The sequence below is a fragment of the Mustela putorius genome, unplaced genomic scaffold (genome assembly GCF_011764305.1).
Source record: "Mustela putorius furo isolate JIRA1106 unplaced genomic scaffold, ASM1176430v1.1 tig00000056_pilon_pilon_pilon, whole genome shotgun sequence".
NCBI lineage: Eukaryota > Metazoa > Chordata > Mammalia > Carnivora > Mustelidae > Mustela > Mustela putorius.
In genome coordinates this window covers 6,495,403-6,509,711 of record NW_025421263.1, presented here as the reverse complement: position 1 = coordinate 6,509,711, position 14,309 = coordinate 6,495,403, and the positions used below count along the sequence as shown (strand labels likewise).

General features: G+C 40.8%; 1 protein-coding gene across 3 annotated transcripts in view; it reads left to right on the top strand.

Annotated features, from left to right (window-relative positions):
- Positions 1-14,309, top strand: part of PDGFC (platelet derived growth factor C) — a 206,971-nt gene that overhangs the window by 14,124 nt on the left and 178,538 nt on the right. Inside the window, exon 1 of one of the 3 annotated variants that reach the window (XM_013045619.2) lies at positions 11,164-12,122. The exons of the other annotated variants lie outside the window; for them this stretch is intronic. The gene's annotated coding sequence lies outside the window, so the exon portion shown is untranslated. Of the gene's footprint in view, positions 1-11,163; positions 12,123-14,309 lie in introns of those variants that run through there. 3 annotated transcript variants of the gene reach the window in all.

The following is a 14,309-nucleotide window of genomic DNA, read 5'->3' as shown; positions in this document are numbered from 1 at the left end:
GCTGGAAATGTCCTTCAGTTGCTGATGGAACCCAGGAGAAAAGGAGGTAGAGCATTAGGCGATATGTCCAATTATTGCCTAAAGATCGGGAGTGTCCCTGGCAGAGAAATAGGAATTAAATTTTGGAGGAAGTGAGCCTTGAAACATATTTTGACCGAGTGGGAAAGCGCCAAGAGATTCAGGAAAAATGGCAGCCATGGCTCCCTGCCAGTGGGGTCGGAGAAGTCCCAATCAGTATATTCTAGTTCTGCCTAATGTCTCAAGTAGAAATATTGAGACCACGAGAGGCAAAATAACAAAAGATGTTTTTGCTGGTTCAGTCCACCTAGAGGATGACGGGATGGTAAGTTTTGGGATATGGTGATGGAAAAAGAGCAGGGTCGGTAGGCAGAGATTTGTGCATGCGCTAACAAACAGGAGTGGATGGGGGAAGGGAGTGACCTGTGGAAGAATGTGTGTTAAAAAGACACACCTAAACCAGAGTTAGTAGGGACTTTTAACCAGTCACAGAGCTGCAGAGATGTTAAAAACAATCAGGGACATTCAAGTTAAACGACCACTTTAATGCCCCTTACGTTACCTTTCTCGGCCTGATGCCCTTCAGGTGTGCCCTAAAAAGTCATAAAAAGTCAGGGGAAACCTCTGCACGCCTCTGGGATCTCTACTGTGGAAGCTCTAGCATCTGTTGCAAGCACGACATGGGGTTTTTGTTTTGTTTTGTTTTTAAAGATTTTATTTATTTGAGGGAGAAAGAGAGAGTGAGAGAGAGCATGAAGAAGGGAGGAATGGGAGAAGCATGCTCCCCATGAGCAGGGAGCCCGATGCAGGGCTCAATCCCAGGACCCCAGGGTCATGACCTGATCCTAAGGCTGATGCTTAATGACTGAGCCATCCAGGCACCCCATTTTGTTTTGTTTCTAACAGCTATTAAAGACACCTAGAAAATTGTTGGAGGTGGGTTCAAGTGATGGCTATTGTTTGCTCAAGAGAAGATTATACCTCCACATGTGTATTCTCCTCTCCCCAGAGAGGCTGTGTTCCGAACACATTTGCAGAGTAAGGATTGTGTGTGCTTCTATCACGGGGAATCTTTTATGCTCCAGTAATCACTGGCAACGGATACTTAGATGGGGTTTGTTGAATAACCATGACGAAGGAACTTTGATCAAAATACTTCATTTTTGTTTCTCCTGAATTTTATTGAGCAGAAGAAATCTTTCTCTATCCCAGGATGGGTATTTCTGCAAGACATAGTTTTTCAGCTCACCCTTAAGAGATACTGAGTTCTAGAGTGGCTTCCAATGGAAACAGCCTATGATTTAGAAATAAGATGGTCCTGTCCTTTGGAATTTAAAACTCCAAATGTCAAAGCTCTGGACTTCTTCACTGCCTACCCAGGCTGCTGAGTGGAGTTTGTCTGGGAAAGGAGTTGGGGTGGAGGGAGCAGGAGCCTGACATGTCTGAGGGATTTGGCATTCATGGAGCAGCAGGCCATTTCATTTGAAAATCTTCCTGTCTCTTTACAGTTGTGGCCCTCGGTGTCATTCTAGCACCCAGTGACCCATCTGTTTTGAGGATTCCGTGTGTCTCATAGCTGGACTCGCTTTCAGAGCTCTAAGTCTGAGAGTGCAACTTCAGATGCATAGTCTTTGTTCTGCTTAAATCTCATGCCTTCACAAGCATTTAAAATGTGTAATACAGAACATGAAACAAGTCCAGAATTATCATCAAGCTCATGAATGAAAACATTTCTATGTTTTCTTTAAAGATTTTATTTATTTATTTGTCAGAGAGAGATCACAAGTAGGCAGAAAGGCAGGCAGCGGTGGCCGGGGCGGGGTTGGGGGGATGGGCTCCCTGCAGAGCAGAGAGCCCAATGCGGGGCTTGATCCAAGGACTCCAAGATCATGACCTGAGCTGAAGGCAGAGGCTTAACCCACTGACCACCCAGGTGCCCCAACATTTCTATTTTTGAATGAAGTTATTATGTTTGCAATTTCTGCATTCTCATTGTCATCACCCCAGGTCAGGTGTGGATGACCTAGACTGTGACACCAATCTAGCACCCAGTGACCCATCTGTTTTGAGGACTCCGTGTGTCTCATAGCTGGACTCGCTCTCAGAGCTCTAAGTCTGAGAGTGCAACTGAGAGTGCAACATGTTCTTATTTTTCCTTAAAAGGCTTTTCCCATATCTGCCCACCCCTGATGGATCAGACATCTGAGGTTGATGCAGAGTAATCGTCTTATAGTAGAGCTCTCCTTGTTTAATCATTGCTTCTCAAACTTCACCTGGGGACCTTATTAAAACCTTGATTCTGCTTTTGTGGCTGTTGGTGGGGCCAGAGAATTTGCATCTTAGCAAGCTTCCAGACACTGCTGTTGCTGTTGCTGGGCTGAAGACCAGACTTGGAGTAACAAGGGCCTGCTTGGGTGTTCTCAAGTCCACTGTGATCTCACCTCAATTTTTCCAGTAAAAAGATTGCACAAAGCTGATCTCTCCTCACCACAGAGATGACTCCATGCCTCTGCCCTTGCAACTCTTTTAACCAAGAAGTCAATTCAATTCAGTAAACATCAAGTGCCTTGTGTTCCAGTTACCATGGCACATCCTGAAAACAGATAAACAAAATGTCGACAGTCAGTGTGGTTCTTCATCACTAGAGATATGCTTAGAACTCTAAAGGAACCTAGAGATGTTCCCTTTCTCATGAAAGGCTTCTCATGAGACCATCACTTGAGTTGGGTCTTGTAGGGTAAGGAGAATTCCCTAGAAAGGAAGAGGGTTCTAGCAGAAGGCATAGACTTGTTAGAAAGCAAGAAGTCTATTGAAAAATCAGCTCTACTTTTTGGGAAATAAGACTGAAAAAATTATTCAGTGATTGTGAAGGACTCTGACACACGACAGTGAGTGTTTAGATGTTACATGACAGGTCCTAGGGAGAAAGCTCCATGCTTTCTGCACTAGCTCCTTAATGGTAGTAGTCTGTCTTTTCCTCCATTTTCGTGCTCTTATGTAACTATCCATTGAATGATCTAACTTGGGTTTTGTGTTTTTTTTTGCTTTTTTGCTTTCAAAAAAAGAAAAGGTACATCAGAATGATTATAAAATACAGAGAAGCTAGAGGTAAGAGCATTGGCAATAGTTATCTATCCAATGATGAGTACATGGGCCAGTTACTATGTGTGGGGAGATTGGAAGGGTAACCATTACCTTACCTCAGTCTGTGTGTTCAAAGACTACGTGTATTTAAGGTCAGCCCACCTGGTGCCTCCTCCACAAAGCTTTCAGTATCTCTCAGTCTGGCATGTTTACCTGGTCTAAACTCCCAGAATATTACAGAGTTTATTGTTCTCTACCTTAAGTCCTAGTTCTGTATGTGTCTTTTCTCTCATGATCTTCAATTGTCATAAAGTAAAATGTTGACTAATCTTTAGCTCAGTGTCCCATTAGGTGGTAAGAGTTTTAGGTGAAGTGAAAACAGCCCACTTAGACCCAACACAGCCAGTTCTGTTGTAGTGTTGACATCTGGTCTTATAGGTCATCACTGATAGGCCCTAAAGAAGTCATATGCTTTATTTCACAACCGAGGGATGTAACTGATGTCTGGCTTCATTTTGAGGAACTAAAAGGGGATACACTGAAAGGCTTCTTCATCTTTCTGCTTAGACAGAGTAAAATGAATGTGCAAAGAACCTTATTAGCAAAATTATAGTGATGACTGCTTAGAATGTTATTTCCTCAACAAGAAAAAGAAATGTATCATTTCCAGGAAAATTATTTTTAAACAGGGAACTGTGATTAACATTTATTGCAATCAGTTTAAGAAAAGTGTGACTACCAAAAGTCTATTTTCAATAACTTTAACTATTTTTTGTTTTGAATTATTTCCTCCTTCTGTTCTTTGTAGCGAATGTGAGATTTATCCTCATGTGCTTTCTTATTTTCAGTTTGGTTTTCCTTTTTTTTTTTGCTTTGGGGTTTCGAGATTGACAAATGTGATTTATCCCCTGGAAGGCAAAAATCTTGAAAAAGTCATTACTTCCAAAAATCGCTCAAAGAATGCACTTTTTTTTCCCTTGGAAATAAAATCGAGTTTCTCAGCTCTGATCATATGAGATTATGGGCAAGTAGTCCTTAGTTCTGGCATGTGGACAAAACAGAAGCAGCCCCTGGAGAGAGAGAGTTCAAAATTCATGGCAGTAAGCACATGTTCAGTATGCCAATATTTATGGTGTCACAACCAAATTAAAACCATACCCTCTGCTATTTACATAAGGACGGTACCCAGACTGCATAGGGCTGTGCCCACGTTTCTCAGTGGACTTAAGGCAAGAGAATTGTTTGGGACTCTTGGAGACCAGACTATTTATTTTCATATTCATTTTATTTGTCTCTGTGAGGGAGAGTAAATTGTCTTCACTTATATTCATTTTGCAGTCATCCAGAATTAGCTGGGGTGAGGACTGGCTTTGTGCTTCCACATGCAGTGAATTCAGGCCGTTGGCTCCTGGTCTTCTTAGTTCCTGTGCTAGGGGAGTGAGATGTGTCGGTTACTGACACTGAACACTGATTGCTTCCTAGGTAGGTGGGTAATTCTCAATCTCTCATTTCTAGTGTCTTATTCATGCTGTTAGACAACTGGGGTTTCACCCATTTGGGGAAAAAAAAAAAACAGATACACATACTTTTGGTGAGAAGACACCTTTTTATGGCAATTTTTAAAGTAATAACATCTGGCAAGATTTTTAAGAACAGTAAAGTTTCAGAAGCATTGTTGAATATACATCTCATTTCTCTACTTCTACAAGACAAAGATACCTAGAAATTTAAATTACGACACATGGTATACTCACACAGCGATGTGATAATACAAAAGCTACAGAGAGGAGCAGGTTTGGTAGGAAGTAGTGAATCATATTTGCTGGTAGAGTGACATTTGAGTGTGAGTGCATTTTTTTTTTTTTTTTAAGATTTCATTTATTTATTCGTGAGGAGAGAGGAAGAGAGAGAGAGAGAGAGAGAGCCCAAGCAGGGGGGAGCGGGAGGCAGAGGGAGAAGCCGGCTCCCCACCAACAAGGAGCCCAACAAGAGACTCAACAGGGGACGCAATCCTCGGACTCTGGCATCATGAACTAAGCAGAGGCTTAACTGACTGAGCCATCCAGGTGTCCCAGAGTGTGAATGCATTATTATTATTTTTTTTAAAGATTATTTATCTGATAGAGAGAGAGAGAGATCACAAGTAGGCAGAGAGGCAGGCAGAGAGAGAGGGAGAAGCAGGCTCCCCGCTGAGCAGAGATTCCCAATGTGGGGCTCGATCCCAGGACCTTGAGATCATGACCTGAGCTGAAGGCAGAGGCTTTAACCCACTGAGCCACCCAGGCGCCCCTGTGAATGTATTCTTAATGACCCTTTTAAAAGTCCTAGATTCTTCCCACATTCCTTCCAATTCTACTTTAGTCGAGACTCTAGTCTAGGAAACAGTCTGGACAGGAACCCAGTTGCTGGGATGTCTTTAATAGGTTGGCTGTTTGGCTTTTTGGGATATGGTCATGTAACAGTCAAGTCATCAAGTGGAAGTTTTTCACAACTGGTGATTGCAAGTGGCAATCTTTTGTGCAAGTTGGAAGGCTTTTTTATTTATAGGATAAAATAATTTTTTTTATGAGTAACTGTCATGTGAGCAAATGAAGCTTGACTATGTAAATCTTTCTTTTACAATGGGATACAATCCAAGATATTTAAGAAGTTATTTTATTTTTTGAGTTCAGTAATTTAAACATTGTGCTTAGGCTCTTTTTTGGTACTCCAAACATTTATTATTAAGATTTTCTTTGGTGTTTCCTTAAAAAGACAAAATTCAGCATGTTTTCTTTGTGATTGTCTTAAACATACACAAAACAGAAAACAAACATTACTATTTTTTCAGACTAATTATTCAGTTGTTTTAATGCCCACAAATTTTTAAATGGTCACAGATTTTTCACTGATCTTTTCATATGTTGTTTTGGTGCTAGAAAAAAAAATGTTAAAAACCTTTGTGTGTTTAAATCTGGGATTTAATGAGATTAATAAAAAATAGCAAGGAAATTTCTTTGGTTGAGTATTAGAAAGTTGAGGAAGATCACTGGCTTTTGCAGTTCATTAGTGGGTCAATTTATTGAATGTTTAGTGGTAGGTATCTCATTTATCAGACAGTGCCTTAAGCACTGGGGAGAATTGGCCTATGTTGTTGACATTCTCGTCTTGCTGCCAAAATTGATTTTTCCATTTTGTCTGTGACTTAGGTCTTTGTACTGAAATAGATGCCAGGTTAAAGAATAGTTTCTGTCTTAAAACATGATTAGATTGTTTCAGTACTCTCAGTAATTTGGGTGAATAACAAAAAAATACACATTCATTCAAATGTTCTGGAAGATTTCTTTTTGATTCTCTACATGGTAATGAATATTGATGTTAACCTCAGTGATAACTGACAATAAATATTACATTTCTCTAAGAAACTTGGCAGTGTCATCGTATATCTGGGTATAATAACTAACCTGTAATTTAGGCTAACTCCATCATTATATTGTGACTCGAGATTCTTGGTTTCTGACTGTTTCATGATTCCTTTTCCATTTTATGGAAAATACCCTGTTTATTTAAGTGAAAAGAAGATGTTCACAAAATAAGCTATTGAGTAAAAGCTCTAGGAAAGGTTTTAATTATCTGAAGCACCCAGTATTTTCAAATCCAGCAGATCCATCCATTTGCCTAAATATGTATGTCTTATGTTTTAAAAAGGACATTTTTTTTTTTGTTTTGTTTTGGTGTACGCGTTAAGCAGGCTACACAGCACAAAAGTAATGTAGCCAATCATGGTCATTTTGCTATTTTTTGGGAAGGGAGTCTGAAGCAGGAGAATATGCCTGGGGGAAAGATTTGTTTTTATTTTTGTTTTTTTTTCTACCAATTTAGACATTTCACTGGCAGCCCCTTTGCCCCTAAAATTTATACTTGAAATGGCCCAGAGATTTTAAATGTGGAGCATTTTAGGGGCCTGAGTACATTTGTGGATTTAGGAATGATTTGCTTTGCTCCTTGGTGCAGTGAGTCTGCAGTAGAAAGCAAGGATTTTAATCTTTGCAATCAGATGCCGTGTGGATCTCCAGGCTCAGATTTTGGGTAAATTGAGAAAGACCTTTCTCTGGCTGGATTACACAAAACTAAGGTTGGCTGTGGTATAGAGGTAAGGGTTGCCTTCTTTTCATTATCATCTACCATTTGAATTATAGTTGACAGGTTAGTATCATGATATGCAACATGAAAACCACTCAGCAGTCCCAGTTAACTTAGGCCCATTTGTTTTAATGACATATCAGTTGACATTTCTATTTATTTTTTTGCCAGTTTTTATCGATTTCTAAATTTTGCATTTCATGAAATTGTAAAGTCATTTTGCAATTCAACAATTAGAAACATTTCCAAGATCTATTTATTTGTGAATGTAAGTAGGATTTTTCCAACTCAGCATTGCTTTTCAAATATCTTATTGAATTGTAGGTGAGGGGGGAAAAGGCAAAAACAAACAAACAAAAAAACCCCAAACAAACTTTTTCTTCTACCCTTTCAGGTTTTGCTATGTGTGAATTAAACTGACAGAAGACAGGTTAACAGGAAAAAAATCATACAGATTTTGTTAATATTTTAAGTATTATGTGCACAAGGGCTCTACAGAAATGAGTGAAAAACCCAAAGTAAGAGTTAGACTCGGGGCTTGTATACTATTTTAGCGAAGGGCTTTAAATTGTGGGAAAATTTATTGGCTGGGAACTATATGGGGGAAGGTACACCTGGCGGGCTCAGTCGGTGGAGCATGTGACTCCTGACCTTGGGGTTGTAAATTCAGGCTTGCCAATTGAGTGTGGAGATCACTTAAAAATAAAATGTTAAAAAAAAAAAAAGAAAGAAAGAATTTGTGGGGGAAACTAATAGGAGATAAGGTTCTTTTAGTCAGATCTGTTAATGCAGACTCATCTCTCTGTGTCCCATGATAAGGGTACCTCTCCTCACCCTGGTATTGGAAAGGGTGTTGGGGGGTAGTTTATGCCACCTTTACAAAAACAAATTTATGCTCTGCTTTTAGGCAGTTAAGGGGAGGTCAGAGAACATCTACAATTGTTGATTCTCAGTTGCCTTGGGCTCAAAATAATCCTCCTGCCAAAGCAGCATATTTTGGGATGGCATATTCTGTATCCCTTTGTAACTGTGGAATATAATACTTGAGTTTTTCTAGCGCCACGTATGGCCTGGGAAAAGGGCCATATTGGGTGCTGGAGGTGTTTGGGAATGCTGGTGCGCCTGTGCCTCTGAACAGAGTTACTTTTATTTTCTGATTGGCTCCAAAAGTTGCTTTTATTTTCTGATCCACTCCTTCTTTTCCTGGAGGTAAAGCTGAAAGTTACAAACAATGTATCTTCTGCCAGGACTGGATCTATACCATCTCAGATATTTCCTTAAACGTGATAGGGGGGAGGGGCAGGGAGAAGCAGTTCTACCTCCTCATTTGTGGCATTCTTGATTTCCTTAGAAAATCAGAGGTCATTCTAGTAATACCCCGTTAGGAAATGTGAAGTGTTATGACTCATTTTATTTTGGCTTTGCAAAGTATAGAAAATTTCTTGGCTAGGAATTCCTTTTCAGACTGCCAGTCCTCCCCAACAATTCTGAATAGGTAGTTCTCTCTTTGCACATTCTTCTGGGTTTAACTGCTGTGTAACCTCCTAACCCCTCATTAATAATTTCCTGAGGCTGGTTTGTTATAAAGAAACATTGCAGCGCAGTGTGTGAGTGTGTGTGTGTGCGCGCGTGTGCGTGTGTATATGTGTGTGTGCGATTACTCCTTAATGACCAACTCACATGGTATTAATGCTCTGAAGGAAGAAACAAGTGAGCGTTAGATTCTTTCCCATTAGTGTGCATATTAATCAAGGAGATCACACCCTTAGGCAGAAGGTAATGAATGCTTTTTAACTTCTCTTCATTATTCAAATTAAATGGCTCGTTTTCTATATTGTACACACATTTAAATGGCTTGAGTATTTAACAGAATAATCATGAATCTTTCAAAGGTTTAATATTAGGATACTAGAGAATAAATATGTCTCCTTCTGGTTCTTAACAAGAACAAGAATTCACCAAGGAGCTGAGTGTGTTCGGATTGGGCATTTGGGCTTCCAATCTTCTTTCTCCACTGTAATCTGTTCTCACCTTTCTCCTATTTCAGCTACACATACCATCAGTGAATTTAATGCTGGGTCTGTGGTGGCCAGTCGACCAATCAGCCTTCCATGAGAAATGCTGTGAATTAAACAAAGTTTTCATTACTCCTGGGAGATAGAGTGGTGATCAAAATGCTGTCTCCTCCTGAGAAAATGCTCCCCTGTACTGTGAAGTGAAAAATCAGGACAGCATTTTAAATGTTTTTATGTATCCCCACAGAAATGTTCCCATGTATGTAGAAAGACTAGAATGAAGTATGCTAAGATGTTACTGATATTTTATCTCCAGCGTCTGTAGGGGTATTGATACTTTCCTTCCTAAAATACATTTAGGCTTTGCTAAATTTTCTGTAATTATCCTAGACACAAATCTGTGCTGGTTTGAAGCCTAATTCGAACAGTGGGGCAAATACAAACAGTAGGTTTTTCTTATAAAGGAAAGCACCTAAAACACAAGACTTGTTTTTAGAAGCCTAGGAGATGGCATTCTGAAAGGTGGCCCTGTGGGGCTGAGATTTAAAGTTGGCTCTTCATTTTATCCCAGAGGCTAGCTGTGGGTAGAGTCAAAGCAATAAGACTGTTGTGGCCGTCGGTGAGGAGAGCCATCTCGACAATTATCTATGTTGTTTTTGGCACTTTGCAAGAAATGTTGTTTTCACAAGACCTAAGAGTTTTGTCTGGGAAGAAAGAAGATTGCTGCCAACATTTGGCACCAGATGGGGTTTTCTTATTTTTTTCTTTCCCCTTTTTTTTTCCTTAAAGCTTAGTGTGTAGTCTGTACATCCTGCTCTTCAGCTTTAAAGATCAAGAAAATATTTTTTTTGTACACTTGTTGGAAACATCTGGAACATGCCATTAGGCTGCGCATCACAGGCTTTGTTTACAGACAAGTGTGTGATATAAACCATGAAAAAAAAAAAAAAAACAAAATCAAACCCTGCCTTCCTTTGCAGCTGCATTCTAGAGCACACTGTGATCCAAGGTCTGTATTGACTATACAGACTCCTGCTAATCACGTTTATTGAGCCTGGTGGATTGAGAAAGCACACACGACTTGCCTTTCTAAGTCCAGTGTATCCTTCAGACATACCAGCACCCGGTCCCTTATTGAAATCAGGCAGCTTCTGCCAATGCCACGGTCACCCTGGGACCGTGTGCTTGTATGCTGTGCAATATGCAAGCACATCTGTTCTGTGACTGCCTTTTAACAAATCAAGAACAAAAATTATTTTAGGGGCGCCCAGGTGCCTCAGTCAGCTGAACATCCAACTCTTGATTTTAGCTTGGGTCATGATCTCGGGGTGGTGAGATGGAGCCCTGAGTTGGGTCCCACACTCAGCGACAGTCTGCTTGAGATTCACCCTCAACCTCTGCTCCTCCTTCGCCTGTCCCGCCCCTACCCCCAACATGTGCTCTCATGCTCTCTCTCTCTCTCTCACATAAATAAATAAATCTTAGGAAAAAAAAGTCACCTGAAACTTCAGGTATAGAGCAGGTAGGAAATTCTCTTCTAAGGGATACTATTTTGATTTTGGAAAAAATACTGTAGTTCTATTTCTGACACTAAACTTTCAGTTAAGGGAATGGGGAAAAAAATGCATAGGTTTTATTTTGCCTGTGATTTTTTTTTTTTTTTTTTTTAATGCCTGTGATTGGAATTATACCTGGACCGAGACTCTCATTTTAGGATATCATCCTCATCATTTGATCTCAGATGTAAGTAATGAAATAAGTAACAAATAAAAGAACCAAATAAAAACACAATGTAACAAAATAGCATAAATGTTCTGTTTCCTGAATCAATCTCTCTCTCTCTTTTTAATACTGCTGTTACCCTTCATCGCAAAGCCTTCACTTTGATGTTTAATTATCATGGCTCCATGTCACAAGTGAAAACTTGGTGTCTGCCGAGTCTGGAACCCCTCAAAGTGCATTGACCTCTGAGACTAGGGCCATCTCAAGGGAGAACTCTGAATTAAAAGGGAGTTTTGAGTAGGGAAGTATATTCAGAGCTGTGAAGGAAGTGTCGTAGCAATGCTCTGTATTAACTGCAGAGAGTAGGGGGTACATCCGTGGTGGAAGGTTGGGGGACAGCACAGCTGTGTCTATAGAGATCCATAATAGGAGATCGCTAGTCAGGGGGCTTGTGTGCCTTTCTGCTGTTTTTTCCCATTGGTCTTCTGTCCTGTTTACTTCCTAGGGGCAGGGATCCTGAGAGACCCGAGGGCGATTCCTTTTGTCCATTCTGCTGACCTCCTTTCCCTACGCAGTTTAAGATTCCTGACGATGACTCACTACCACTGTGCTACCGGGAGTCTGAGCCAGCTGTGCACATGCACGTTTTTGCCTCCAGCCTTCTCAGCTTTGGAACTGACATTATTCTGACCCTCTACCCTCTTCACGGAAGTCATTTTAAACATTGTTTCAAGCATTCTGAAATAAACCCGAAGAAGTCTTTTTAATACTTTTGTTCTGGATATTTTCAGAGCTCAAGGAGTCTTTAAAAATATGGGGAACATGCCCTGGGAGCAATTTCAGTACGGTCTCGTGGAGTCCTCCTCGCTTTGTTTTCTCAGAGGTGAAGTCATTTTCTTAGTCACGGAGGTCTTGGCAGCAGGGCTAGAACACAAGCGTAGCCCTCAGTCTGGGCTCCGCTGGTCTCATTCTGACTTGCCTTGCAGTGCAGGTTGTCTTGATGATAAATGGGTGAGCTCTGTGAGAAAAGGCAGGAGCTCTTCCTTCAGTGCCTTGGCAAGTTTTGAGCTCAATTGTTGCTCAGAAAAGGGATTTGTGGCTTTAAAGAAATACCATGCTCACTAAATGAAGAAATAATACTACGGTCATTTGTCAAAACAGGTAAAAACTTTGCTCTGGCATACTCTGTTTATAATTTTCATTGATAAGCATATGAAATCGTCTTGGGTGAAATGTTGTAGAGTGTACTTTAAAATGGGTTGGTCCCTCTTTCTGATTCATACCGTTTGTATTTGTATTTCTGGGTGGTTTATCTACCATATGCTGTGAAACCAGAGCTATTATTTTTGCTTCAATCTGAGAACGTGCCCAGTATTCTAGGTGGTAGATAAGGAGACATTTCAGCATTTCATGTGGAATTTCTTGATTTTTGAAGAAAATGATATTTTCTCTTGTATCTTCTTGGTCAGAGGTGAATAATTCTAAATAGTACTTTCTGCAGGACACACAGTACTCCTTTTTGCACATTCTGTAGTCTGTTTTAATAGGTAGGACATAACCTACTTGATCCATTTTCTCATAAATATAATAAATGTTCCATAGTTTACAAGAAGAAATATTGAAGCATCCAACAAGATGAGAAGGCAGAATATGAATTCCGATTTCTTAATGTTCAGCAGTTGATTTGGGTGAGATGTGGCTGCTTGTGGGCTAGAAGAGCACTGGAGTCCTTCTGTTAAGACCTGAGGGGTTTCAAGAGTCATATTGAACTCATGAGTGGTTATCATAACACAGAGACTGGGACGGTATTGGATTTTTCAGGTTAGAATTGAAACTAAACTGCTGAGTCTATATGATCATTAAAATTCCCAAGGTGCTTTTTGCAAGATTATGAGTTGTTCGGTATCTTCCTGGCCAAATGAGTAATTGCTCTGTCATTTGGCCCCTGCAATTTCACTTGTACAAGGTCACTGCATCCACTCCTTGAACTGTACTGTCACATTAAGAGAGAATGGCCTCTTGAGGGAGATGGGGCAATCTCTTTAATTAGCAAACTCATAAATTTATCAGCCCCCCCCCCCGCTTTGAGAAAAGACATAGCAGTTATTTGGTTTCTATAATTTTTTTTCCTTTCCTCTTTTAAATCACTGGGTTTTTGTTTTGTTTTGTTTTTTTGTTTGTTTGTTTGTTTTTTAAGATTTTATTTATTTATTTGAGAGAGAGACAGTGAGAGAGAGCATGAGCAAGGGGAAGGTCAGAGAGAGAAGCAGACTCCCCATGGAGCTGGGAGCCCGATGCGGGACTTGATCCCGGGATTCCGGGATCCTGACCTGAGCTGAAGGCAGTTGTCCAACCAACTGAGCCCCCCAGGCATCCCAAATCACTGGTTTTTGATTTAGGCTTTTATGCAGGAGAAATCATATTGCTGTCTTATGTTTTTTCCCTATGGAGATTATATATGTATGTATAAACACACATATATGTCTTGAAATACTAGGAAATGTCTAGACTGTTTGTTTAATTGTCTGGGGGTAAATGGGATGTCCCCTATTCCGTTATTCTTTATTTTCTTTGAAGATTTTATTTATTTATTTATTTGTTTATGTATTTATTTATGACACAGAGAGAGAGAGAGAGAGAGAAGGAGCAGGGGAGAGGTGGAGGGAAAGGCAGACAACCGCCCCATCCCCCCAAACAGCAGAGAGCCCAACACAGGGCTGATCCCAGGATCCCTGGATCATGACCTGAGCCAAAGGCAGACACTTAACCGACTGAGCCACCCAGGTGCCCTTCCTTTATTCTTTCAACAAATATTTACTGAGCATTCATTAGGTATGCAACAGAATACTAGACACAGAGGATACATCATTGAACAGAATGTACAAAACCTCTGCCCTTGTTGAGTTTCTGTTCTATTGAGGAGAAGATGACAAACAGCATGCGTAAAGTGCTGGTACGATAGACCGGGATCAGTGCTGTGTATAAGGAGACCGGGAGTGTGTGAGGTTAGAGAATATTGTTGTAGTTTAATGTAAGTCCCAGGTGGGGTCTACTGAGGTGAATTAATTAATTAGAGATGGTTCGTATCTTTATTGCTTTGGAGGTGGAGGGTGGGTGCTTGCAAGCTCTTGGTGCAGTGGGCCCATCCCATACCTCTTCACCATCCAGACCTCTGGCTGCGCGGGATGGCGCAAATCCGGGCCGTGCTTGGGCTTGCGGATCATGGTGGCCAGGGCCTTCTTGTTGATGGCGGTCCGCAGGGGGAAGGGGGTTATGGAGAAGGTCCGCGGCGGGCTTCCTGATAGCACTGCATGTCGGCCGTGGGCCTCTGGCGCCATCACCGCAGTC